At 31.0% G+C, this 27923-nt stretch overlaps 1 long non-coding RNA gene across 1 annotated transcript; it reads left to right on the top strand.

The window, feature by feature from the left end:
* The first annotated feature begins 1726 nt into the window (after nt 1-1726).
* Nucleotides 1727-9702, top strand: LOC147816176 (uncharacterized). Its single transcript, XR_015431817.1, has 2 exons — nt 1727-2889; nt 9392-9702. It is a non-coding gene; the product is annotated as an uncharacterized LOC147816176 (long non-coding RNA).
* Nucleotides 9703-27923: the final 18221 nt, after the last annotated feature.

Raw genomic sequence — 27923 nt, 5'->3', positions numbered from 1 at the left:
TCTCCTTTTCTATGATTTTTCTAGTTATTATGCCCCAACCAGTTCGAGTGATGAACTGGTTGATGATGGGGTATGTCTTCCATGAAGTCCGGAATATGATTGAGTAATTCTGTATCGCTAGCGGTAAAAGAATTACTTGATCTATGTGCTTGTATTGCCGGGGCCGTATTAACGATTTAGAAATTCATCTGCAGAGTGTAGTTGCAATGAATTTCTTAATCTAGGACCTGTCCGCCTTCCGGACACTGGAAGCTTACTTGCTGTCGAGGTAATAATGCTTACTTTTTTCTAACATTTTTCTTTGTTTTTTTTTTCTTCTTTTCTATGATTTTTCTAGTAATTATGCCCCAACCAGTTCGAGTGATGAACTGGTTGATGATGGGGTATGTCTTCCATGAAGTCCGGAATATGATTGAGTAATTCTGTATCGCTAGCGGTAAAAGAATTACTTGATCTATGTGCTTGTATTGCCGGGGCCGTATTAACGATTTAGAAATTCATCTGCAGAGTGTAGTTGCAATGAATTTCTTAATCTAGGACCTGTCCGCCTTCCGGACACTGGAAGCTTACTTGCTGTCGAGGTAATAATGCTTACTTTTTTCTAACATTTTTCTTTGTTTTTTTTTTCTCCTTTTCTATGATTTTTCTAGTTATTATGCCCCAACCAGTTCAAGTGATGAACTGGTTGATGATGGGGTATGTCTTCCATGAAGTCCGGAATATGATTGAGTAATTCTGTATCGCTAGCGGTAAAAGAATTACTTGATCTATGTGCTTGTATTGCCGGGGCCGTATTAACGATTTAGAAATTCATCTGCAGAGTGTAGTTGCAATGAATTTCTTAATCTAGGACCTGTCCGCCTTCCGGACACTGGAAGCTTACTTGCTGTCGAGGTAATAATGCTTATTTTTTTCTAACATTTTTCTTTGTTTTGCTTTTTTTTTTCTATGATTTCTATGATTTTTTCTATGATTTCTATGATTCATTTTATCTATGATCACATTAAGTTAATTATATTCACTAATTCTATTAAATTTAGTTTAGATAATTAGTGAAAGGTTGAAAATTTTTATCCGATTATGTTATTATTCATTAAGCCAAATTGTCAATAAATAAACAAATAGTCAATATCATCATATAAGCTATGTTTAATGTTTTACCTTAAACCGTAAATAATTCTTTTCGGACTCATGTTATTAACTAAAAGAGAACTTACTTTAAAAAATGTAAATGCTAATTGCATCACATTTAGGATTTAAAAACACATTTTGATCTCAAAAATCAAGTAATTTATACGAGTTTTTTTTTTCATTAACTGAGTAGTTAGGTGATTGAAGAATTTTATGAATTATCTTAAACATTCGATTTCCTTAAAATTTTATATAATAAAATATAAATATAATTTTATATTGTATAATATTTTTCTGCATGCGCATTTCACCGAAACTGGCGCTTTCGCACTTAAAACCTTTCGTACGAGAACGTTCGGAACCTAATTTAAATTTGCGAAATCTCCCATTGAGTCATATTTCAAAGTAGATCTCTGAACATAGTTTTGGTCTCAAAACATTGAAATAATTTTCTTCAGCTGTTTTTATAAAGAACTGTTCTAAAAGAAAAAAATTTTCTCGTAAAATCTGTGATATGTCGACATTCATTGGTCCATTTCACTCGAAATAAGCTCATGCGTTTTTTTTTTACTCTTTCAAAATGTGAAAATATTGTCCATAATATTAAAATATGAAATATTTTTATGTGTACATGAAAAATAATATCACATTTTCAATTAAATATTAAATCATTTAAAAATAATGATTAGAAATATAATTACGGTTGACATTCAGTTTTTCTCTGTGCGTACAGGCGTTGTTGTAAACACGAAGCTCGTCTGTTAGTTTAAATAGGTAATGTATGTATTTGTTACTATTAAAAATATCTTGTAGAAAGATGTTGAGGTTTGTCGCAGACAAAAATTCTGCCTGGAGGGTCACTATAACGATGAATAAAGAATATAATTTCTAAGCTTTCTTTTTTAGACTTCGAAGTCGGTGCACAAAAAATCAGTGATTACTCAAATGCAAAATTTCAAACTCGAAAAATGACGTCGAAATTGCTAAGGATTAAAATATAATAACAAGATAAATGGCAAAAGAAGCAAAAAAAGCATTTGAGGTTTATAAAGAATCCTGTCTTATGCAGAGTGTTCCGAAAAGTCTGCTCTTAATATGTATTTTTTTAAATCCTTTTAAAGAAATGAAAATAAAAAGTATACACATGAGGAGTCCTAAATTAATATTCAAGAGAAAAAATAATGAATAAGAGGAATGTAGTAATCATCAAAACAGATTTAATTGGACGTCGAAACTTTAACATGTTTTCAACAATCTTTCTACTTATATTTATTTCCACACGCAATCAAACTTGCCTTGTTATTTATTATATACACCTTCCTGTGCTGTGATATGTCAGATTTCGATAGTGTTTTCGTCCCCCCCCCCTGGTTAAATAATAATTGCGATCCCCAATTTGTTTTCATTTATGATCCTCAATAGAAAAAAATAATGTGTTAATGTCTGCCTTTATCAAACATTCAGTCTCTACTTCTTTAAAGTTTTTTTTTCCAACCTGTGTTCTACTTTTATTATCAGAGGATACAATTTAGTCAGCTATTTTCAGCTATTATTTTTTTACAGTTAGTCACTTGTGACATATTCAATATGTTGTATATCAGTGTCCTGAGTAAATTTTTATTTTGATGTGTTATTTGAAATTTTGAGTATTTCATCTTTTTTTTTTCTTTGCATTTTACAGGATTAACTGCAGTCTTTATATCTATGAAGGGGAATTGTAGGTTTTGCGTGTTACATCATTTTTCTTAAATGGTTCTGGTAAGAATTTCATTTAATGCTTTAACCATTTTAAAATCTCTTTAAAGTGAATAAAATGTTTTTTGTTTTTATATTTCCTATGTAATTGTCTGATAGCTTTTTTGGGCAATTAAGTGAAAATTTAATGATTTTGTTTAAAGACTGCTCCCCAATTTTGAACATACCCAATTCATTCTGGAAAACAGTCTTTTTACAGAAGCTATTGTTCTCTGCTGTATTAAACTTGGACAGATAACTTTATCAGTTTTGGAAATTTGTCCCAAATGGTGCTCTTCCTTTCCTGAGTTTTAAATCCCTTAAATAAGAAGGACGATGTCGTGATTTTTAAATCGCGTGAATACGAATCGAAATTGATATTTTAAATTGCAAGAAGACTCACAAGGTCTGATTTTTAAAATGCGTGAATATGAATCGCAATGTGGTATTTAAATCGTGTGAATGCGAATCGTGATGTATGATTTTTGAATTTCGAGAAGTGCAACAGCGAATGATTTTTTAAACGCCAAAATACAAATCGGGATATGCGATTTTAAATCTCATGAATACGAATCGTGATGGATGATTTTTAAATCTCGTTAATGTCAATAGGGAACGTGATTTTTAGCGAATCACGATGTGTGATTTTTAAATTGCGAGAAGAATCAAAACGTATGATTCTTAAAACGCGTAAGTACGAATAGCGATATATGATTTTTAAATCATGTGACTATAAATAACTTGATTTGCGACAAAATCGGCACAAATAAACCACGTCATAATTGATTATCTAAATGAACGATTTGTAATAATATCGCTCTAAAACAGTGGTTTCCAACTGGCGGCCCGCTAAGCCATTTTTTGTGGCCCGCGAACTAAAATATATTAGTTGTCGTTCTCAGCGGACAATTTTTGTAAAAAATCTATATGGGTTTAAAATACTTTTCTTCCGTTTAAAAAAACCTAATTTCTTCGTTTCTGTGAAATTTAACGTACCAACGGTGCAAAAAAAATTATTTCTCAGGTTTTGCATCCAAGAAAATATTTATTTAAACACAAAAATAATCGTGTATGTTGCTCTTTTTTATTTCGTTTTTTTTTTTGTATTTTGTGAAGGTAATTTAGCATGTGCGTACCAGAAATTTTCTCGAAGAAATTCTCCCATTTAGCTTTTTGAAACCATTTATTTTGGATGAAATTACTTACATTTGTAAATTTTAAAACGCATAAAAGAGGGAATGAATATCAAATTTTATTTAACTTCCCTGAATTGAATATCGCATGAGCGGAAAAGGAAAAAAATTTAATTTCATATGATCGAGAATTTTTTGTTGTTGCCATAATTCCTAATAAGTCGAAAATTTTTTAATTTATCACAGAATAAAATTTAAAAGAAAAAAAATCTTGTCACTAAGTTTCTGATTAAGATAAGATTCAAAATGATACGTTACAAGTATTCGTAATGCTAGTATACGTAACAAGTATTTGTAATGCTTGTTATTTTGCTTTTTAATGTTAAAAAAACTTTGATAAAAATCTGACTGTAATATTCACTGTACCTTCAACCATAAAAGAGTCCTGTATAAAATTTTGATTAAGTTGTGGCCCGATGTTTGACTGGTGATTTTGATTGCGCCCCCCGGCCACATGTAAGTTAGAAACCCCTGCTCTAAAGATATCAAAATTTTAAATATCTCGTGGAAATGCGTAGCAATAGTCATTTAAATTTGCGATAAAGTTTGCGCAAATAAAGCTCGTCAAAAACGAATTTATGTAAATGCCCCATTCCAAACTTTCAAGACGTAAAATATCTTTAAAAAAATCGTAATTTCAGAAACTACGTGAAAATGGATAGCATTGAATTTATGATAAATTCGGCACATATGGCGAATGACGTAAGTGATAACTAGAATTCAAAATTCGTTCGTGTATTCTAATAATGTCGTGTTAAAAATATGATATTTTCAAGACTATGCGTAAATCCGTAGTGTTAACCATCGAAAAAACAATCGAAAACCTACATTGGTAGAGATTGGGTGTGTCAAAAACTTAAACGAGCAATCTCAGACTTTTTTTATTTTTCAAAATAAAAAAAATTGAGTTTTATTTCATTTTTTTAAAACTACTTACGGTTGCTGCTCAGGAAGCTTGTGCCGCAAGGTGTGTACCCCTATATTTATGAAACTTAGTCTCATAATTGCGTGTTTTCGTAGTTAGATATTCTGCAAACTATCAAATTATATTTTTCGCATTTTTCAAAATCTTATTCTCTACGCAATCAAGTAGATTATATTTTCAATAATATCCTAATCAATTGTTTTAGTAATTAAATTTAAGTTTTTCTTTAAATCAAACATTCGTTTTTTTATTATTATATTTTATAACCGTCGCTTATCAGCGAACCCAATATTTGGGTTTACGACTACTAATGTTCAACTCCGTTTGAAATTTTGAACCAAATCCAGAAGACAGGGGAACGTCTGGATCGAGTATTGGGAGAAACATGCCTTTGTGGAGGACTTTTTGATGGAGCTAACCTGCATTTGTGTTACATGGAGAGGAAAACCATGAAAACTCCCCCCCCCCATTGTTTAGCCCGACGGAAATGGGATTCGTCAGCACTGTGGTCAATGTATGCAAATTTCGAGATGTTACTCTCGCTTTTGGACTCTTACACTTCCCTACAGCACTGAGCTTCTTATTTGAAAAGTTAAAACAATTATTGTTTTTTTATTATTATTATTACTTTTTATTCTAACTATTCTAACTAAAACACGCATTTCAGATAAAATGTATTAACTTTACAATATATTTCTCACTTGAATCCAATCCAGAAGACAAGGGAACTCCTGGATGAAGTATCGGGCTAAATTTCGCTTTAGTGGAGGGCTTTTTGGTGGAACTAAGCTGCATTCACGTTACATGGAGAGGAAAACCATGAAAAATTATCTCGATTCGCTCGACGGCACAGGGACTCGACGAATTATAAGTTATTATTTTTTTCAAATTAAGAGCCAAAACCATTATCTTACGTAAAACTTACGTGTAAATTCATTTCAATTCAATATACTTTGTTACTAAATGAATAATACCAAGACTCTAAAGTGGACAAATGAAAAATGACATTTAACTTCAAAAAAATATGAAGATGTCAATAAAAGTCGAAATGTTTTGGGACCTCGAAAATTCACGTCACTAGTCATTTACGTTAAGCAAGTTCTGAGATTGCCAGTGCTTAAAGCAAATGTTTAACGTTCTCAAATACGAGGGTTGATATTTATATTTCTGGCCTAATAATGAAAAAACAAAAATGTAGGATAGAAATTGGTTTTATTGTTCTTCAAAATATTCTCCATGACGATCAATACACTTTTGCATGCGTTTGAACCAATTTTCAAAGCACTTTTTCCAGTCCGATTGAGGTAACTCCAAAACATGCGTTTTGAATACATCAACCGCTTCTTCGGGGATCGAAAATCGTTGTCCATGTAATTTATTTTTGATGTGTGGGAATAAGAAGAAGTCATTGGGTGCCAAATCAGGGCTGTATGGCGGATGACCCATCAGTTCGATCTTTCGATTCGTCAGAAATGCCTTTGTTTGAGCCGATGTGTGAGAGCTCGCATTGTCATGATGAAGAATGATTTGCCTGTTCTTCTGCTTTTTTCGAATTTCTCCGATGACTTGTGGCAAACAAATGGTCGTGTACCACTCAGAATTGAATGTCCTGCGTTGCTCTAACGCCACTGTTGCCACATGGCCGTTAATGCCGAAGAAACAGGCAATCATTTGTTTCGATGTGCTTCTTCCTCGAACAACTTTTGTTGGTTTTGCCTCGTCTTGGAAGACCCATACAGTTGATTGCTGTTTTGTTTCCGGCTCATATGCACAGATCCATGATTCGTCACCTGTGTAGATGTTATACACAGCCTTTGATGTACCTTGAACGTATTTTTCCAACATTTCCTTGCTCCAATCGATGCGAGCCTTTTTTTGAGCGTTTGTCAGATTATGCGGGATCCAACGCGAACAAATTTTTTTTACGCTCAAATGTTCATGCAATATTTTATTGATGCTAGTCATACTGATGTCCAAAGACGCCTCTATCTCACGGTATGTCACATGACGATCTTGCTTTATCAGTTCACGCACAGCATCGATCTTTTCTAGCACAACAACGAATTTTGGACGACCTGCACGGGATTCGTCCTGGATCGAACATCGACCACGATTAAATTCGTTATACCAATTTCTTACAGTGCTGTAGGATGGAGCTTTATCGCTGAATAAAGAATTAAGTTCATCGAAGCACTCTTGTCTTGACAATCCACGTCGAAAGTTATGAAAAATACTGGCGCGAAAATGTTCACGATTCAATTCCATTTTTTGAAAGAGAAGAACTTTTCAATTTACTGTCAACAACACAAATGAAGCTATAATGGTAAATCGTCTGCTGAATTTATGTTTAAAAGTATCAAACTTTCGATTAAAATCGTCTGCGGTCGCCTAGCAACACTTACTGTTGCCAAGGCCAGAAATATAAATAGCAACCCTCGTATAGGCACCCATTTTCAAGACTCGCCAGATGTGAATGAGGAGAACAGGAGTGATTTGAAACAAAAAATGTTTGGTTGCGAATGGAGGGCTTTTTGGTTGAACTAACCTGCATTTGCGTTACATGGAGAAGAAAGCCACTAATTTTTTAATTTTTAGTTTTTATTAAAAGAAAGCTTAGAATTATCTCCAGTTAGTTGAAAATTAAACCTTATTAAGGAATTAAATACATTCTGCTGCTTTGGAATTACTTGATGCGAAACAGCTGACTATTTAGTAAGCATTACTATTTAGTCGAAGAAATGATTATAAATTATTTATTATCTTTTTTATTGTTTCCTATTAGAATAATGAAAAATAAATGCATATATGCGCAATGCGAAAAAAAAATACAACATGTTACTTTTCTTTTTAAATGGAGAAAAAATTAATGTGTTAAAATTTTATTTTGACGTTCAAACTTATTCTCGCCCGCTATCTTTAAGAAAGTTGCCTTTTTTTAAAAAAAATGATGAATTTTTTTTTAGAGAATCTTGTAATATTATTTTTAAACTTTAGCACACCTCACAAAGTATTGTTATAGCAGGAAAATGGTCGGTAGGTCTTATTTTGTTTAACAGCAAGTACTATAAATGGAAAATTGTAAAAAAAATTCCAAAACTTTGCTAATTTTAGAATTGTCATATCAAAAATTCTTTCTTTTTCTAACTTCAGGTTTTTCTTAATACTCAAATAAAGTATAGAATACATTTATGAATTTTAAATTATTTTATAGCTGTAATTATCATGTTCAAAAAATAGTTTCAATATACGTTTTTCTTCTCCATAAATTTTAAATAAAAATTGTTCTTATTTCGCAGTAAAGAGTTCATTCATTAATGTTCATCGTGTTTTCTTAATGTTCATCGTGTTATCATTTATGTTTAATTAATTTTTTAACCCCAGAATTGAAATAATTTTGGAGGAATTAATTTACTGCTAGAAACAATTTAACTTATTAAAATTATTGGAAATCAAATTTATTTCTTTACTTTATTAAGACGGCGGGAAAGCAGTGATGAGAATTGCATATAATCATATAACTTGCGTAATTTTAAGTAAGAAATATTTAAAAAAATTAATGGGAGTATAATATAAACTCTATCATAATATGTCCTTAAGTATATCTTAAAACATATCTAAATTAGATTTTTGATCGAAGAATAAAAAATATATTTTCAAGATTTTCGAATAGGGCGAAGATGTTAAGTTGTTCGAAATAATTGACCTTTTAACTATTTAACTTTGAATCAAGGGAAGATTTATTTCATTGTTTCATTCGACTTTTCAGATATCAATTGTTGACGGAATTGTTTAACTTGCCAGCTGTTAAATAAAAACAATAAAAAATTAATAAGTAAATTACACTATTTTGACTTTTTAGAAAGTTGTGACGAATTACAAGTTATTAATTTTTTAAATTAGAACCCAAAACCATTATCTTACGTAAAACTTATTTTAATTCAATATACTTTTACGAAGTGTATAATGCCAAGACCCTGAAGTAAATTTTTTGATTTGTATTGTATTAAGTTTTGTATTATTGCAATTAATTTTAGTAAAATATTAGTCTAATTTTTTTTATTCATTTTTTAATTTAGTTATAATGTTTTTCTAATTTATTTTATTTCATTTATTTATTTTATTTTATTTCATTTAAATAATTTATTTTATTTGTTTATTTATTTCTGTTTATAGATTTATTAATTTTGCTTAAATGTTAGAATTTGATTTTCTTTCTTTTTTATATTATTTATTTTTTATTTTTGTGACTTTTGGAAGTTTATACAATTTTTCTTAGTTTATTATTAAATTGTTGCTATTATTTAATAGCTCTACCACACGAAACCAAGAAGCGAAGGCCTTTGTTATCATTCTATTATTGTAAAAAATGTGTTATAAAGAGGTAATAATAATGTACTTTTTATTACAGTGTCTACAACAAGGGATCGGGGGTGCCCCCAGACTTGTCTGCCGAATTAAACAACGCTCTTCAACCTCATTTTCGAGGATTTCAAAATGGACTATAAATAGACTACAAAAAGAACAAACTTTTCCGTATCAGTTTAAGAATCGACTATCTGTTAAAATGGTGTATTTCAAGAGAATTGATTATTCCCTGTACCGAATATCTTGGTTCTAATTCTGCAGTTTTAAAAAAAAGCAGTGTGATATTCATTATTGTAATTAATATTACTGCAGGTTATTCATATACTGGTGGATGTAAGTAAAATAATATTTGGTGTTGGTGTCTTTATTTACTTTCGAAACATAAATTTTAAAATCGAATCCTCGTAGATACATTTTAAATGTAAGGAAAGTTATTACGTGTTTTCTTAGCATTTCTACACATGTCGAAAAAGTTATTTTCAATTTACCCATATAGTTTTATAAAGAATATGTTCATATTATAGACTTTTAATTTGCTTGCTATGAGCTATCACGTGATATTATCGATCAGGGTAGGTAATTACAAAAATATTTAATTACAATAATATTAATAAGGAAACTTTTTTGGGAAAGAGGGTTCAAAAATAATATTGATTGCATATGATATGGTTGCAAAACAAGCGACTCACCAGCTGCCGCATGAAGTTTACCCCTATCGTTTAGTGATGTGCTGCCCGCGACAGCCCCAGAACGCAATAAAAAACTTATAAATTTGATTTATTTATAATTATTTTTTTTGGAAAATAAAAGGCTGATATTTTTATGTAGTGCACCGAAGTTTTAGAAGCGTCTAATCTACAATGTAGTTTTTCGATCACTTATCGCAATATTTTTTAATGCAGTAAAATAATAACGTAAAATACTTTCGAATTAATATAATCACTTTCAAAGTTCTATGATACCTTTTCTTAGTTAATGTAAGTTGTTTTTCATACTTGTTGGTTTACTACATGTTTCCTAAAATCCCAATCTTTTAAATACGATATTATAACTACTCGCAAATTTCGAAGCGAGTACTTTTGATGTACTATAGTGTCAATTTTGTTGTAAATCCAAGTTAATATTTTTATTTTTTTTATCCTGTTTTGTATTCTGTACTCAAATGTGCGACTTTATTTTTGCTAACATTACAGCAAATCTAAAAGGTTTATTCTTTTAACAGATATTGTTATTCTTTTCCCCGGGGCTTCGAAAAACGTGATATTTTTAATCCGTATAATAACGACTCACAATTTTCTAACCAGGCAATCTAATCATCACTTTTGACATTTGGTTTATTTTTTGCCGATTTAATCATCAATCCATGTTTTTTTTAATTTATTAGCCCTTTTGATTCATGACTGTACTCATTCGCTTGAACGAGAAAAAATTAAAAGGACACAGTATTTCACTTGCATGCATAGCAATATAAATTGTGCGTAATAAGTGCAAGCACAAAATTTTTATTCTTAACTTTTAGTTTGATCGTCTCGAGATTGGTTTTAAATACAGATAGTATATATATATATATATATATATGTGGGGACGGCATGAGTGGTCGTCTTTGAAAATAAGAGGCACTGTACTTTAACAAAACATATATTAAACGCTAAATTTACATAAAGATGGACGATAAACAAACACAGGAATAACACAAAATAAATGAGTTCGTCATCGTAAAGTTAAAAGAAAATCGTCATTGCTGCCCCTTTCTGGAATTCATCAGCGTCTCCTTTTTTGTTAGTTCCATTACGCGCTCCCGTGTCTCTCGTGTCTTTGGGAAATTCGCACGGGGTCTAACTTGCAGCTTACATAATCTGTCATAATCTGGTTGGATCTCTAGCTAGATCAGCTTACAGCACAGGAACTGGTACTATAGATTGGAACTGGCACTACAGAATCGGCACCACAGTAACAAAGATTTTAATTGATTAAACGCTTTCTTTTCTTCAATGCTAAACTTAAACTTATGATCTTTTCTTAGCAGGTCACTCAGCGGTCTAGCTATTATAGAATAGTTCGGAATAAATTTTCTGAACTATCCGGTCAATCCCAAAAAACTATGAATTTTTTTCAAATTTGTTGGCTCCGGAAAGTTAAGAACTGCTTTGGTTTTCAAGGTAGATGGGAATATTTTTCCATCCTCTATCACATGACCTAAAAATTCAATGCGCTTCTTTAAGAAATGGGACTTCTTGAAATTAATATTAAGTCCATATTCACTAGCAATATTTAAAACCCGATTAAGTCGTTCAATACCTTCTTCAAGGGAGGAAGACAGAATTATAATGTCGTCTAAATATGGTAAAACTATACCCTCATTAATCAAAGTTCGGAAAATGGTGTTTATGTATCTTTGAAATACAGCGGGAGAGTTGCATAGTCCAAAAGGAACTTTAAGAAATTGATATTGTCCTTCATGTGTCACAAATGAAGTGTATTTTCTACTATCTTTATTTACATCGACATGTAGGAATCCGTTCTTAAGATCAATTGTACTGAAAATTTTCGAGTCTTGTAGTCTATCTAAAATGTCTTCAATTAATGGGAGGGGAAATCTATCTTTGACAATTATCTTATTTAATTTTCTATAATCTATGCAAATACGAGGAGATCCGTCTTTTTTCTTAACTATTTTAACGGGACTACAATATTCGGAAGAACTAGGCTCCACTATTCCTTGTTTTAACCATTCAACGACTTGAGCTTCAACAGTCTTCTTTTCAGAAAACGGCAATCTACGTGGCTGGTGAAATATCGGTTCCTGACTTTTAACCAAAATGTTCATTTCCGCATTAGTTGTCTTAAGTTTATCTGGTGCATAATCGAAAACTAATTGTTGTAACTTATTTTTTAAAACATTAGGAACACAAGGATCTATGTTAATTTCAACTTCAACAGATATAGTAAGATCGATTGGTAAAATAGACAAATAGTTTACTTCATCAAAACACGGAATTTTATTTTTAATTGTGATACCCTTTTCATTGATTATTGTTTCACCGTGCATTAAGACATTAAGGCCTATAATAGCGTCATACGGCATCATATCATTTTCTACAACACATATTTCAGAAAAACAATTGAAATCATCAATTTTAATACTTTCTTTAAAATAACCTAACGGAGTCACTTTTGATTTATCAAATCCGTTTAGAGTAGAATTAAATGGAAATAGTTCTTTGGAGTTTAAATTATTAAAAATTGATCTTTTGATTAAAGTGGCTTGACTTCCTGTATCAATCAAAGACTTCACAGTTAAGTTATCAATTATTACCATTTTAAACAACTTTGGCTCTACGCTAACATTTAAAGTAGCAACTTCCGTTTTTGCATTTGATTTTGGACATTGCGAAGCTTTGTGTCCAAACGCTTCACATTTAAAACACTTTAAACCCTTATCTTTATGTATGCAATATTTTGAAATATGATTTCTTGAACCACAATTGTAACACAATTTATTATTATAAGTTTCAACATCAGTATTATACCTTATCTTTTCATTATTATTTTCATATTTATTTTTATTCCTATTTGAAACATCTTTTCTTACATTATACCTATCATCATATTTTGCTTTTGTTCTATCATAAGAATTATATTTACTATCAAAGTCATGTTTTGTTCTGATTTTATCGAAAGCATTTTTACTCTTTGCGGAATCACTTTTTATTATTTCATAAACTTTAAGTTTCTCTTTAAATTCGGACAAATTTTTGCAGCCGTACAAAACAATTTTGTTTTCATGCTTATCGTTAATCCCCTTAATTACATAATGCATAAAAGCAGCATCGTCTATTTTTCCGAAATTACAGATCTCTTTCATCTTTAAATAATATTCTTGAGCCGATTCACAATCCTTCATTTTTCGTCTACTTAAAAGATCATGCAAATTGGCAGAATTAATTTCAAAAGAAAATTCGTCAATCAAAGCTTCTTTTAATTTTCGCCATGAATTTATTTCCGGTACAGTCCTGACAAATAAAGAGGCGTTACCACCAAGAGATCTTTTGGCAAAAATAAATTTTTGTAAATCTGACAAATTAAACAATTTTGAAATATTTTCGAAATGTTCGATCCAATGAACAATATTTTCATGCGATCCTGCATTATACTTAGAAATAGTACTTTCGATATCAGAATAATTAATAGCAACATTTTGAAATTCGAAATTTCTACAGGAATTATTTTTATCTTTTAAACACGAATTACTGTTTTTATTTTCATCATTTCTCTGCACTGGAAAATTGTGTTCCTTCTCTTTAATCAAAGGTTCAGTTTCACTTTGAGGATTGCTTATGTCGTCGTCCGACTCTGAACTAGACGCGTTGGCGCTGTTGGCGAACTCTGCCAGTTTATTCAAATCCATTAATAACGTCAACATGTTTATTGCAATTTCGGTTTCATTGCCTTCATACGAAATATTTAGAATATTGGAAAGAGTTATAAGTTGGTTAAGAGTGAATTCTTTTTCAATATTTTTTAATTTATTTTGAAATTCTTCGCTGTCTAAAGTAAAATTGAAACCAGTAAAATTTCTTAATCGTTTTCTGTTTGAACGATCGCCTTCTTCATCGAAAATAAATTTATGTAAAAGTCTTATTTTGTCTTTCTTAAAATTTTTCAATGCTATGCTTACTTGCTTAATATCGTTAAGAATCATTTTTGATTAATGAATAAAAGTCTAATAATAAATGTAGATGTCACAAATGTACGATACGTACCCCAATTGTAGTTGCAGAGATGAAATAAAAAAACGAAAGTTTCATCACAACGCCATTCCGTTACTTACTTTCACAAGAATGAAACCATTCGGCATCCAATTTTCTTCGCCAATAATTTTCTTTTTACTAGCAATTTTTTCTCAATCTAATTTCTTCACCATCAATTTGTTCTTGAAACCACTTCTGATTTTGTGGGGACGGCATGAGTGGTCGTCTTTGAAAATAAGAGGCACTGTACTTTAACAAAACATATATTAAACGCTAAATTTACATAAAGATGGACGATAAACAAACACAGGAATAACACAAAATAAATGAGTTCGTCATCGTAAAGTTAAAAGAAAATCGTCATTGCTGCCCCTTTCTGGAATTCATCAGCGTCTCCTTTTTTGTTAGTTCCATTACGCGCTCCCGTGTCTCTCGTGTCTTTGGGAAATTCGCACGGGGTCTAACTTGCAGCTTACATAATCTGTCATAATCTGGTTGGATCTCTAGCTAGATCAGCTTACAGCACAGGAACTGGTACTATAGATTGGAACTGGCACTACAGAATCGGCACCACATATATATATATATATATATATATATATATATATATATATATATATATATATATATATATATATATATATATATATATATATATATATATATATATATATATATATATATATATACATATATATATATATATATATATATACATACATACATACATACAAGAAATCCATAGCATCCGGTGAAGGAACGTAAATGTTTTTCTTTTTTTTACATATTTACTAGACTAACATTTAAATAATTGAATGAATTTCAATATTGAGTCTTCGGTATCAACCGTTCTATGTAGTTACTATATGAATCAATAGATGGCACAATCAAAGTTTTAATGAAAATTTCCAGTTAACAAATAATTTTTTTTTATTTGCCATAATTTGGTATTTAACATCAGTAGAATCTGATTATTAAAATACTATCAACTATAGAGCGATATTAAGGACAAGCAATTGTATTAAATAGAGTAAAAAATAATTGTTCTTACAGAGGAGAAAAACGTTTCGCCAATTCACTTTTTCAAAGCGAAAATTTAAAACATTTCACTGTGGCAGACTTCATAATATGTAAAAGAAGCTATCAAATTATCTTTAAAAATAATTAATCTTATTAGTAAACATACAATAAATTCGAAATAGCTTGTACATGTTATATGCATAAAATTGTTTTGTTTTTTATTAATTGAAGGGTTGTTAGCTATGATTTTTCAAGCCGGAATAATAGCACTTATTAAAACAATTGTAAAAGCTTCCTTATCAATTTACGATTAATTTAGAAACAGCCTATTCTATCAATTATAGTGGCGCTATCTGTCAATCTATGTAGCAGAACTCCGAAACGGCTTTATAATTTTTTTTTAGTATGAACTTTATATAAGGATTTCTTTATTATCCTTATTGATTTCCTTATTATAGGAGTGAACTTTAGGCTAAAAATATCTAAAGAATGTAAATTTTAGAATGTTGTTAGAAAAATAATTAATTTAAAGTAGTCATTCTTTTACTTATACTACTCATTTACATTTACTAATGATAATTGAAGTATAATCATTGAAATAAAATCAAATACTCGAGTATTTATGAAATGTTGCTGTGCAGTCACATAACAGTTATTCATCTAAAATAATAATTCATTTAAAAATATTTTAAATATGTCCCTTTAAAATTTACTATCTGATTGTAATTAATATAATTTTCTTTTGTTTCAATTATTTTATACTTTAAATCACAGATAGTTATGCCCTTAAGAGGCCAGATAAATCCCATTTTGATTTAAGAAACTATGTTAACATTAAAGTAAATATGGTGTCTTGTTAATACATTTTAGTATGGGAACGTACTTCTTGCAAACCTCTTTTACTACTTGCCTCCATATCAGTGTCTTACATAGACGCGCCCTTGAATGATTTGTAAAACCTGACACAATTTTTCTTTAAAATAATAATATGAGAAAAATGACATTCTGGTACTTAAAATCATTCATTCTATTTTAGTTTATTTAAAATTATTTTAATATCAATTTAATTAATAATTGCGACGGAAAGGTGGAATTTAGAAAAAGCACTTACCACTTTGAAATAAAATTTTTCCTATAGATATGAGAAAAGAGATACACAAATTTTTTTTGACTGATGGCAATTCTGGTTATTTTAAATTAAACAACCATGTTTCAGATACATTACTTTTTATCAGTCAACTAAAGTAACATGTTTGCTGCTTAAACTTAAAATTCTTTAAAAAAAAATGTATTTCAAAGCCGAAGAATACCAAAATCTTACTTTGAAAAGGTGAGGTAAGTATTAAATCAAAAAATAGATTTGAAAAAATATAAATATTGGGGAAACGTGATGACTTTTTTTAATCACATTACGTAATACAAAAGTGCATTTTTAAATTAATTAATTAAAATGCTCTTGAATTGAAGTAAAAAATAGATGATTGTTTTATTGGGCAACATAAATGCCAATCAAATATTTTATTTCAAGAAATTAAATTGCTCGTGGGGGGGCGCATTTTGTTTTTAAAGGAGTTTCTTTCATTTAATAACAAAAAGTTTTATCACATGTAAGGAAAAAAAAAGTATTTGTCTAGCGAAAATAAAGTTTCAAAGTTGGAGAAAAAAAATTTTTTTTTTTGGAATTACCAATTTAACTTTATTTTTATGAATGTCTTTATTTCAGAAGTAACGAAGCCTATTATTCGCCCGCTTACTTTAATTTCAGAAGAAAGTCAAGTTATATCACTTCTAAGTGGAAAATTCTTTTCTTCTCTAGTAAGTTTGTTAATTAAACCTGACACATTATTTGTTTTAATGTCTAAATTTCAAAAAGAGCAAAATACTTCGTTCGCCCTTAAACTAAATTTCAGAAGAAAGATTTCTTGTCGAAAAATAGCTTCTAAATTGAAGTAAAAAAGTTCTTTTTAAAAAAAAAATAACCAATTTAATTTTGCTTTATTTTCACAAATGTCTAAAGTTCAGAAGGAGCGAAGCCAATTATTCGCCCTCTCATTCAAAGTTCCGAGTGAAATAAAGGTTAAAATTTTAAAAATAACCTCAAAGTTGAATTTTTTTTTTTTTTTTGAAATTATCTATTTAACTTAACATTATTTTAATGAATATCTAAATTTCAGAAGCGGTGAAGCACGTTATTCACTTCCTTACTTAAATTTCAGAGGAAAATGAAGTTTTTTACATAAAAGGTCGCTTTGAAGTTGGAAAAAAAAGGCTTTTTTTTCTCTATTTCTAATTTCAGAAGGGGCCAGACTTATTATTGACCCTTTAATTAAGTTTCAAAAGAAAATAAGGATATTCTTTTGAAAATAACTTCAAAATAGAAAAAAAAAAGTTTTTTTTTTCGCAGCTAATGTTCAAATTTCAGGAGGGGCGAAATATGTTCTTCATCCCCTCACTTAATTTTCAGACTGTTCCCTCTGCCCCACCCCCCGTGTTGTCACGCCAGGAACTAGGAGCGATGAGTATTAAAAAGGAAATAAATTAAAATAATGATAAAAAGTTAGCGAATGTAGAAATAGAAAATTTAGACGAAACCAATCGTTCAGATGATGAATTATGTAAAACAAATTAAAATTAAGCGAAGATCTGTCAGCCAGATTCTCTCAGAACAAAGAATTTTCTTGAATGCCGATCTCTGACGAAAATTCATGATTCAACTGAAAGCACAAAGACTTCATTGTTAAGTTAATAGAGTTTTCAAATTTTAATTATCAACGCATTCAATTAAAATAAATATATGCATATCTTCTTAAAAAAAATAATATATAGAAAATAGAGCTAAGGAAGATGGCAGTTGATATTTAGAGGGAGGGAGGCGATAGGCCAAAAAAATGTAGGCGTTATTTGGAAACTATATTTTGGGCTAAGATATCTGCCATAGTGAAAAAATGGAAATGCTCTGTGTCGACATTTTGAACGTCGTGTAATTTCACAAACCTTTATCAGAAAGTAGGTTTTTATAAAATGTTAATTATTTCTATTATTTAAAAATTTGAGCAAAATGGGTCAAATATTTTACAAAATATCAAATTTTAGAAAAATTCGTATTTTTAAAATTTGAAGAATTATTCGATACATTTCGTTCAAAAAGATTCCAAACTTTAGACTACCCTCCTGACCAATATATTCGGACCATAATTCCTGGATTGAAGCTACTCCCTATATTTGAACGACATTAATCCGAATGCGAAGAAGTGGAATGTTTATTCTGAGAAAACACGTTTTCTTGTCTAATTTCGTAACTTAAGAAAATTGCTGAGAGTCCATTAATATTATAAGAAAAAGCTTTTCATTCGGCTTTTCATCACGGAAACCGCCGTATTTTAAAGAATATATGGAGCCCAATAAAAATTCCAAGCATAAATTTAAAAATATATATATGTTACTATGAATGACAGAAATCTGGAGAATATCGACTTTCACCGGTGAATGTCAACAATCACATAGTCGCTTTGGTGAATGTCCGAAATATTTGTTATATCCAATTTTATATTAATTTATGCGTTGATATTATAATATTTATTTAATATAATTGCATTTATTCGATATTTTAATACATACTGACGATAGATTAGAAAAAACATAAGTGTTTGGAGTACCGGGCAATGGAACTTGACCTTAAAAAATATCAGTGTAGGGTATACCGGGAAGTGGCACTTAACAAGACCTAGTATATATATTTCGGACATTTACCAAAAATCTAGTCTTACTAGATCTAGTTAAGTGGCACTCCCCGGTATATCCTACACTGATGTTTTTTTTTAAGGTTCAGTGCCACTGCCCGATATACCCTACATGATACTTTTTTAACGTCAAGTACCATTGCCCGGTATACATATGCCCGAAACTCAAAACACTGATGCTTCTTCTAATCTATCGTCAGTAAGTATTAAACTATCGAATAAATGTAATTATATCAAATAATATCAGCGAATAAATTATTATAAAATTGGATATAACAAATATTTTAGACATTTATCAAAGTGACTATGTGATTGTTGACATTCACCGGTGAAAGTAGACAACCACCGATTTCGGTCATTCACAGTAAAAAAAAATTTTTTGATCTAAAGATTGTCACACGGTGCCATCTTTTAACAGTTTAAGTGAATTATAAATATTTTATTAAACGCTGCATAAGAAAACATATTCTCCATTACGAGCTGCGTTTTCCAATTTTTTCCGGAACTCTAAGTGATTAATGTGGGGGAACACCGATTTAATAAACAAAAATATAATTTTGAATTAATATTTGTTATCGTTCAAACAATTTTAAAATTAGGTGTTGAGTCAGATGGTTGAATTCTTCTGGACTATTATATTTAGTTTATGCATAAACTGAATTTGAAACAAAAAATGATTCGATATAATATTAGGTTTCTAAAATTGTTACTACTTTAATTGAATTTTATTTTATAACCGTCGTTGAATAGCCGACCCATTTGTACCTCACTTCTAATGTTCCGTAGTCATGTCATTTTGAACCCAATCCAGAAGACAAGTGAACTCCTGGATCAAGTATTGGAAGAAATTTGCCTTCATGGAGGATTTTTCTATGGAACTAACCCGCGTTTGCGTTACATGGAGAAGAAAATCTCCCACAGTTAGCCTAACCGCAAGGGGAGTCTAACCCATGATCCGTTTACCATTGTGGATATTCTACGTCAGCAAGCAGCATGTGAAATTCGTATCGACCAGCCATCGAGGGGATTCGAACCCGGTTCACCTCATTGAAAGGCTCTATCCCCTGACCTATTACGGCTCAATTTAATTGAATTGTCTTAACTCTCGGCCTTCCACGGAACACGTTTTGGGAATCGGTGAGATCGTCATTAACGACGAATTTTTGACTGAAATTATAAGGAATAACCCCAATTTTGTTCATTTGAGTGCTTGAACCGCTAATTGTTAATTTTATTCTTTCCATCCCTTTTTCATTGCATTGAATCAGAATATATTTTCTAAGAAAGTAGTTTTAGTTATTTACTAAATATAACATTAATTTAAACATTTTTGTCTTGTAGGATAAAATAAAATTATATTACAATTTCCACGTATCGTTTTATATTGGTAGATGATTCTTTCTCTGTTCCTGTTTTTAAATAATTTCAGAAAAACATTTTACTATTTATCAATTACTTTTGAAATTTTAAGCAACTTCTAATTGGATTTTTTTTCATCACCTTGTGTGGAAAATGTAATTTTTTCCGCATCTACATTGCTTAAAACTACCGATAGTTGAATATTAATAGTTTCTCAGTTTTTTTTAATTTTACGCAATGTACAATATTTTAAATGCCTCTTTCAATTAAAATTTTAGTGGTGGGAGTGTTGGTCAAGTAAAAAGTTCCCGCAACAGCCCGTAGTGGGCCATGGGGGATAAGACTGCACTATTTCGTGACTGACGGCATAATTGCGGCAATGTGATAAGCACAGGCTCCCCTTACTTTACGCACCAACTGATGCCCATCGATCTAATTGAGTGGGCTTCAAACCGCCTCTGGGAATCGAACCTTAGCTCTTCTGAATGACAGTTTATTGCCTTAGCCACTGAGCCATTACGACTCAAAACAGTGTTGAGAGAATTCCGATAATTTCCACCTATTTTCGCTGTTATGAACCAATCCACTCCAAATTTAACGCTCAAACGTTAGAAGACACTCCTGCCGGATCTAACTGTCAACTTCAAAATTACCCCCGAGCACCGATTGGGGAGCTTTCCATAGTAATAGTAGATACATATTATAGAAGGGCGGGATAGCTTGGCATGTAGGGCGCTGGACTCACGTTTTTGTAACGAGAGTTCGAATCCAGCCGGCCGGTGAAGTAAAATGGTGACTGTTGCACGTTAAATCTGTTGGATCACGAAGTACTCCATGTTCTCATAAAAAATCAATACGTCTGGGGGTACTCAATTGTAGATTGATGGTTCTCCGGTTCTGGTCAAAATTATGATCTGTAGATGTATGAATGGGTCCGCCCTATGAGCAGTTGTGGCAGAAGTCAAATTCTTGGCCATAGATGGCGCCACTGGAATTCAGGAGCAATCTTACCCCTTCTGCCTATATGGCCGAGTACAACAACTATACATATTACATAAAATATTTACCTATCAATTCTAATAGATAAATATTTTTTAATAGTTGCATTGAGATAAAGTTGACGACCTTTTCCAGATCGAACTCCATTCTTTTTCTATAGAAGTATTTTAAATAAAACTCTCTAGCGGAAAAGATTAGGAAGCTTTTTTCATGTGGAAATCTATGCTGAAGAAACAAGTTTCTGTGCACTTGCGCGTTGCGTTTTTCGGTTTTACCCGTTTTCACTGTTATTTTTGAGCATCTTGTTAAGCATCTTGTTATAGTAGAACTGTGTATAGTGTGGAGCATCTTGTTATAGTAGAACTAAAGTAATGAACAGTGCGTAAAAAAATAAATAAGCGAAACACCTTGAATAACTTTTGATCTAATGACAGCACTTTTAAGTTCTTCTAGAAGTTAATAGTTCAAGGAGTGGGGGTGATCTTAAATCTGTTAATTAGTTAGTGCAGATGATACTTTAGGTTACGAAATCAGATGCAATAACGTATTTTCTTTGAATAACAATTTTTCCACCGATTATGATTATTGACTCCCAAAATAAAGGGGATTGCTGCAATCTAGAAAATAGAGTTCCAAAGTTTGGTGAGGGGAGAGGTCAAAAGTTTGATCCCCTTATTGTTAATTTTAATTATTGCGTATTTCTTCTTAAAACATTTTAAGAAATTAACATAAAATTTAATTAATAGTACTCAACCAAAAGAAAGAGAAGTGCTAAACACATCGAATGTTCTTCAACCAACTGAAAATGGCAACAAATGATTTCAGTCGGCACTTATGGGGGTTATCTGGCACACGTGATAAAAACAATCGATTTTACAGCAAAAAGCATTTTCATTTTTCGTTGTTGCTGTTGTCGTAGGCAATTAAAGCAAAGGGTGCGATTGTTCTTGTTTTTTAGTGGCGCCATCTATGGCCAAGAATTTGACTTCTGCCACACCCATACGTCACACCCGCTTACAGGGTGAACACATTCATGCATCCACTCATTCTTCCACAGATCGTAATTTTTGACTTGATCCAAAGAACGATCAATCTCCAATTCAGTACCCTCAAAGGTATAATTTTTTATGGGAACTGTGTGACTTGATAGATTTAACTTGCACCAGTCACTATTTACTACACAGAGAGTCTTCGAATGGCTAAATTCCCGTTCTCATGAAGGTGGGTCCAGCGTTCTGCCAACCAGGTTCATTTATCGTTACAACACCGGTACTGTAAAAAAAAATGCATGGTAATTTGCTGCAAAAATTACAGCAATTTTTTACAATGTGCTAGTTGCAAACTCAAAAAAAAAATTTTTTTAAGCACTTAATACATAAAATAATTCATTGAATTCCATAAATAAGAAACACACTCTCATCAAATTCTAAAAATCTTACTATTTTTACGAAAGAACACACACCTATAAAGCTGTTAAAACCTGTGTAAAGGTTTCATAACTTAAAAAGAAGCTCATTTGAGAATATTTAAATATATTTTGAAATCATTCACGCTTATAATTAAACTGAAGCACGTATGAATGTAATAAGTAAGCGGTAAGTATAAATTGAATTTTCTACATAAAATGATTTTTTTTTGTTGTTGCTCTTAAGTTTCATAAATTCAATTTTCAACCAGTGACGTTATATATTTCGTTAAGTCTAACTAAGAAAATCGTTAGTCTAACTAAGAAAGTTTTCGTGGTTTTCTTCTCTTTGTAACGAAGTACAAGGTGGTTTTACTGAAATAGTTTCTCATTGATAAGAAATTGCACCATCAGAAAGGTTCCTAATTTTACATTAAAATCGAAATACAGAATTTATTATTAAAATCGAAAATCTTCTATTTAGTTTAGCAACGTTGGCATTACAAAAAAAAAAAAATCAATTCTACTTTTTAATTTTTAGAATATCGTTTTAAATGACAATTTATTTTATTTCATGTTAGATTTAAAATGTCTTCAACTCTAGATTTTTAGTATATTCGGTGATCATTTTAAAAGTTTCATTTTAGTGCTCTATTTTTCTTAAAAAAAGATAAAATTGATGAAACCCAAAAATATTCCTCATTTTTATTTCCATACTTTTCGCTTTAGCAGAATATTTTTTTTAATAGAAATAAAATTTAATTCACACATTTCAATCTTTATTGTACTCAATATTTATTTTCAGCAGTAAATTATTCTAGATTTATGGTTTCTCCCTAACCCAAGAGCAGAATTATATCTAATGTTCGACTACAAAATTCTTCATCATTGCAAATGTTGTATATGGATTATGAGATCGGGCGAACCATAGAGGGTTTCTTTGGTTTTCTTCATTGTTATGCTGATTACTGCCACTTCAAGTCTTCCATGGAAGCAGGTTGTGACAGTAACTTTTCTTTTCTTCGTTGCGATCAAAATTAGAAAGTGTTAAACATTGGTTGCCACGAGTTTATGGTCTATTATCAACGCCGATAATAAAATAAACGAGACATAGCATTTTTACATACAGTTCAGTTAAGTTCTAACAATAATATGCATTGCAATTTTCTATATTTTAATTAAAAAAAACTTTATTATTATTTTTTTTATTAAAAGTGTAAGTTTAATTGAAACCAGGGGGGAAATAAACATAATTCTATTACCGTTGTTACGCGTAAATTTACAACAAAATCTATGCATTATTTTTTTTAATATTAACTAAGAGTGAAACTTGCTCTGGCGCTAATTGTTCTGAAATTGGCGTAAATTTTTAGTTTTTGGTAACCCTTTAAGGTGACGCTGAATCCCGTTCAAAACAAACTAATTCAAGTTTGAATGCAAAGTAAGTGTCCTTAAAACACAAATTTATTTTTATATTTTATCCTATATATTTAATAGGTTCCTATTTTACTTGGTTTAAAAAATTTCACATAGAATCAACAAAAAGGATAATATTCGTCTAAAATATTCAATTACTAAGAATTATATATTAATATTCTGACATTACATAATATTCAAACTTCATATCCTCATTTTTGAAAATGTAGATTTCTCAAATCGGCAGATCTCACAATCCGCGAATAAATCTTGCATAAAATTATATTCTTTAATAGGCGTTTACATTTAATTTTATTTTATGAAGCTTATATTATTTCATCTAAAATTTTAGTTGGTTTGTAGAAATTGGGATTTTTTTTATCAAATATACAATAATCTGACGAAAGCAGATACATTTAGAAAAATCTTGTTTATTGTTCTGAATATTTTTAATGTAAAGATAGAAGTATTTAAATTATGAAATTGCTCATGGAGTATGAATATACTGAAGTGTAGTAAAATTATGAGTTCAAAGGAAAAATAATTGTTCTAACAGTTTAGAATAGTTCTAATACACTGGTTATCATAAATTAAGGAAAATTCACAAAAATCGCGATAACTCAAGAAATTACACATGGAATTTTATGAAACTTACCCACAATATACAACACATAGTAAGGTATTAAACAACATAAAAAGAAATTATCAGACATTAATAGTAGTATAGAAATTAGCACATGTATAAAATAAACAAATTGGAAGTATCGGTTTGCAATAGAAAAAGTACCTTTAATATGGAATATGATTGCCTCTAGAAGCAATACAGCACAAACAGCGATGTGTGATGCTTTCAATTATGCGGTCTATCAGTTCAATAGGAAGTGAGAGCCATTGCTCTTGTAAAGCAGTTGCAAGCGTGGCAAGGGTCTGAGGGGGCGGATTGATGGCAGATACACGCCTCCCTAGAGCATCCTAAACGTGCTCGATAGGATTCAAGTCCGGGGATCGAGCTGGCCACTCCATGCGAGTAATTGTTTCCTGTTGAAGATAATCATCAACAATGCGAGCTCTGTGTGGTCTTGCATTATCGTCCTGTAACAGGAAGCAATCACCAATTGCCCCGGCATATGGGCGCACATAAGCATCAAGGATGTTGTCTCGATAAACCTGAGCATTCACGGTTCCCCTTGGAAAGACATGGAGGTATGTGCGCCCTCCTAAGGATATGCCTCCCCAAACACAGACACTGCCTCTTCCGTATGCATCTCTTTCACGGATGTTTGATGGATGATAACGGGTCCCAGGTTCTCTCCATATCAAATAACGTCTACTGTCACTTTCTAGACTAAACCTGGACTCATCCGTAAAGAGAACAGGCCTCCATTGATCTGACGTCCAGTGGACATGTTGTCGGGCCCACTGCAAACGGTCTCTCCTATGGCGTGATGTGAGCGGCACGCAAATGGCTGGTCGTCTCGCATACAGACCACCTTCGTGGAGCCTTCTGGGCACAGTTGACGTTGACACCAACCTTCCGGTGGCTGCAGCAAGAGAGGATCTAAGATGTGTCGGAGTAGCGGTTCTATTCCTGCGTGCACTTAATGTCAAATATCGGTCATCGGCACTGGTCGTAACAGTTGGCCGTCCTTGACTGAACCTCCTAGATGCCGAATCTGTGGTTTGAAATTGCCTCCAAAGTCTATGAACCACAGATGGACTCACATTTAGCCATCTGGCCACTTCTGATTGACTCTGCCCTGCCTCTAGTCTCCTGATGGCTCTCCATCGTAGTTCTTCAGGCAAATGATGCCTAGAGGTCATTATTACGAATTGGCTATCTCAGATTTTCAATGTCGCAATCACAGTAAAATTTGTGTGCTTTCTCTCAAACTTGGACTTTTATGCTCCAGGCAGATGACGTAAGCCGAGTGCAGCGCCACTAATTTGCATATTGCAATTTTACTCAGCTACTCTTAGTGGACAACATATGCAAATTTTGCATGGTTTGGCTTACTTTTGAAAGAGTTATCGCTATTTTTGTGATTTTTCCTTAATTTATGATAACCAGTGTAGAAACAAAATCTACATCCTTGCATTTGGGAATTTTATTTCAACTTGAAGAATTTGATGAGAGATACTTATAAATGCATACATATATTTTTATTTACTTTAATCATTATATTATGATTGATCTTTTCAAAATTTTTATTTATATAATCAATAGATTTTTACATAACTTATTTCCTATAAACTTCCGAAGTATTTCATAAATAAAAAACAACAAAATATATACACCTGAAAAAAATCTATATAAATGGGATCCCATGTGCGTCAAAAGGTTACACCCCCATGACAACGAAATTTGTAAACCCTTTTGAAGGCCGTGGTAAGTATACTTACCACCACGTTTTACCACTTTTAATTCAGGTTTCCATTTTTCAATAACTTCAGCTTTCTTGAAGTGAGTTTGAATAAAATTGGTAAACATTTGTCACTTTTAAAAAAAACGTATAAAAGTTGTAAAATACATAATTCCTCTTGAAGTTTGTAGCATTTAAGGAATTTATTTTATAAGTAAAGAAAAATAAAAGTCAGTAAGTTCCTAATAGGTCATGTTAAGTATATTTACCACCAAAAAAATGGCATTTTTATAAACTAAATGAGTTTTTTTATATATATCAATTACTGTTCTTAAAACAATTTCAATTCGAAAAATACTTTAATTTACCTTTACTAGAAATAAAGGGCCCGTTAAAGGGCTAACATTCTTTTTTTTATCAAGAGAAAACGTTAATTATTTTCTAATACGATTAAAAAGAAAAAAAAAGGAAACAACTTGAATAACCTTTGATAGAATGATTGGGTTTTCGCTTTACTGGAAGTCAATTTGAGAGTCTAATCTTAAATATATTAATTAATTAGGACAGACTTTATTTTACATTACGAAGGAAGACACAAAAATGCTTTTCAATAAACGCATTTTGTACCGACTTTTGACCCTCTAACGGGTCAATGGGATCTTCTATGGGAGGATCTGGAAAATAAGTTTCCACTATAGGCAGAAGAGTGTTAATTCTTAATGTTAAATTCACTTTTTTGCGTTTTTTACAAGATTTGATTGAAATGTGTTTTTTTTAATAATTGGTCGTTATTTCGCATTTTATTAAATTATGGTCAAAAGGTTTTTCAATTGAAATGTATATTAATTTTTATACCTTTTTTACACTTTGTAAGAAAAAATGACAAAGTTCCAAATTTGAGCGGAATGAGTCGTATAGTTTTCAAAAAAGAAAAGTTTACAAGTACTATATTTGAAATTCTTCGATCGATTTCGTTCAAATTTTGCGTCTGGGTTTGATAGTGCATGTTTTCTGATTTCGCAACTAAATATTAAAACAGCGCAAATCAATTTTTCACTTAGGGTTATGCCCAGGAATCATTAAGATTGTGCTCGAGTAGATAAAACTCGGATTATCGAATCAAAAGTTATTAAAAGCGTGCATTTCGCAATTACGAAAGAGCAATTTTGTGTTAATTTTTTTCGTGTGATAATTTTTTTTACTCCCGTAGTAGACGTTGAAAGCTAAATTATTCAAAAACAAAGGTAAAACAAGTACAATTAAGAAAAAGCAAAGATAACAGATATTATTTAAATAAAGTAATATCAGAAACTAGAAAATATGATTTATTGACAGACCTATGCCAAGCAAAGGAAATCATAATTAAAAAGTTGAAAAGAAAATATTCAGAGAAGAAGGTGAAATCATTGATGACGAGTTTTCCCCAAAAATTATGCAACAGCTAAGCAACATATTAGAAATGTATATAAGTGTTTTAAAATATTTTGATTTTTGTTATGAACTAAGAGTTTTAAATACATTTAAT

The sequence above is a fragment of the Parasteatoda tepidariorum genome, chromosome 2 (assembly GCF_982258835.1).
Source record: "Parasteatoda tepidariorum strain Cologne lab strain chromosome 2, Ptep-v5.0, whole genome shotgun sequence".
In the NCBI taxonomy this organism is placed as follows: Eukaryota; Metazoa; Arthropoda; class Arachnida; order Araneae; family Theridiidae; genus Parasteatoda; species Parasteatoda tepidariorum.
This window is presented reverse-complemented; position numbering and strand designations above follow the sequence as displayed.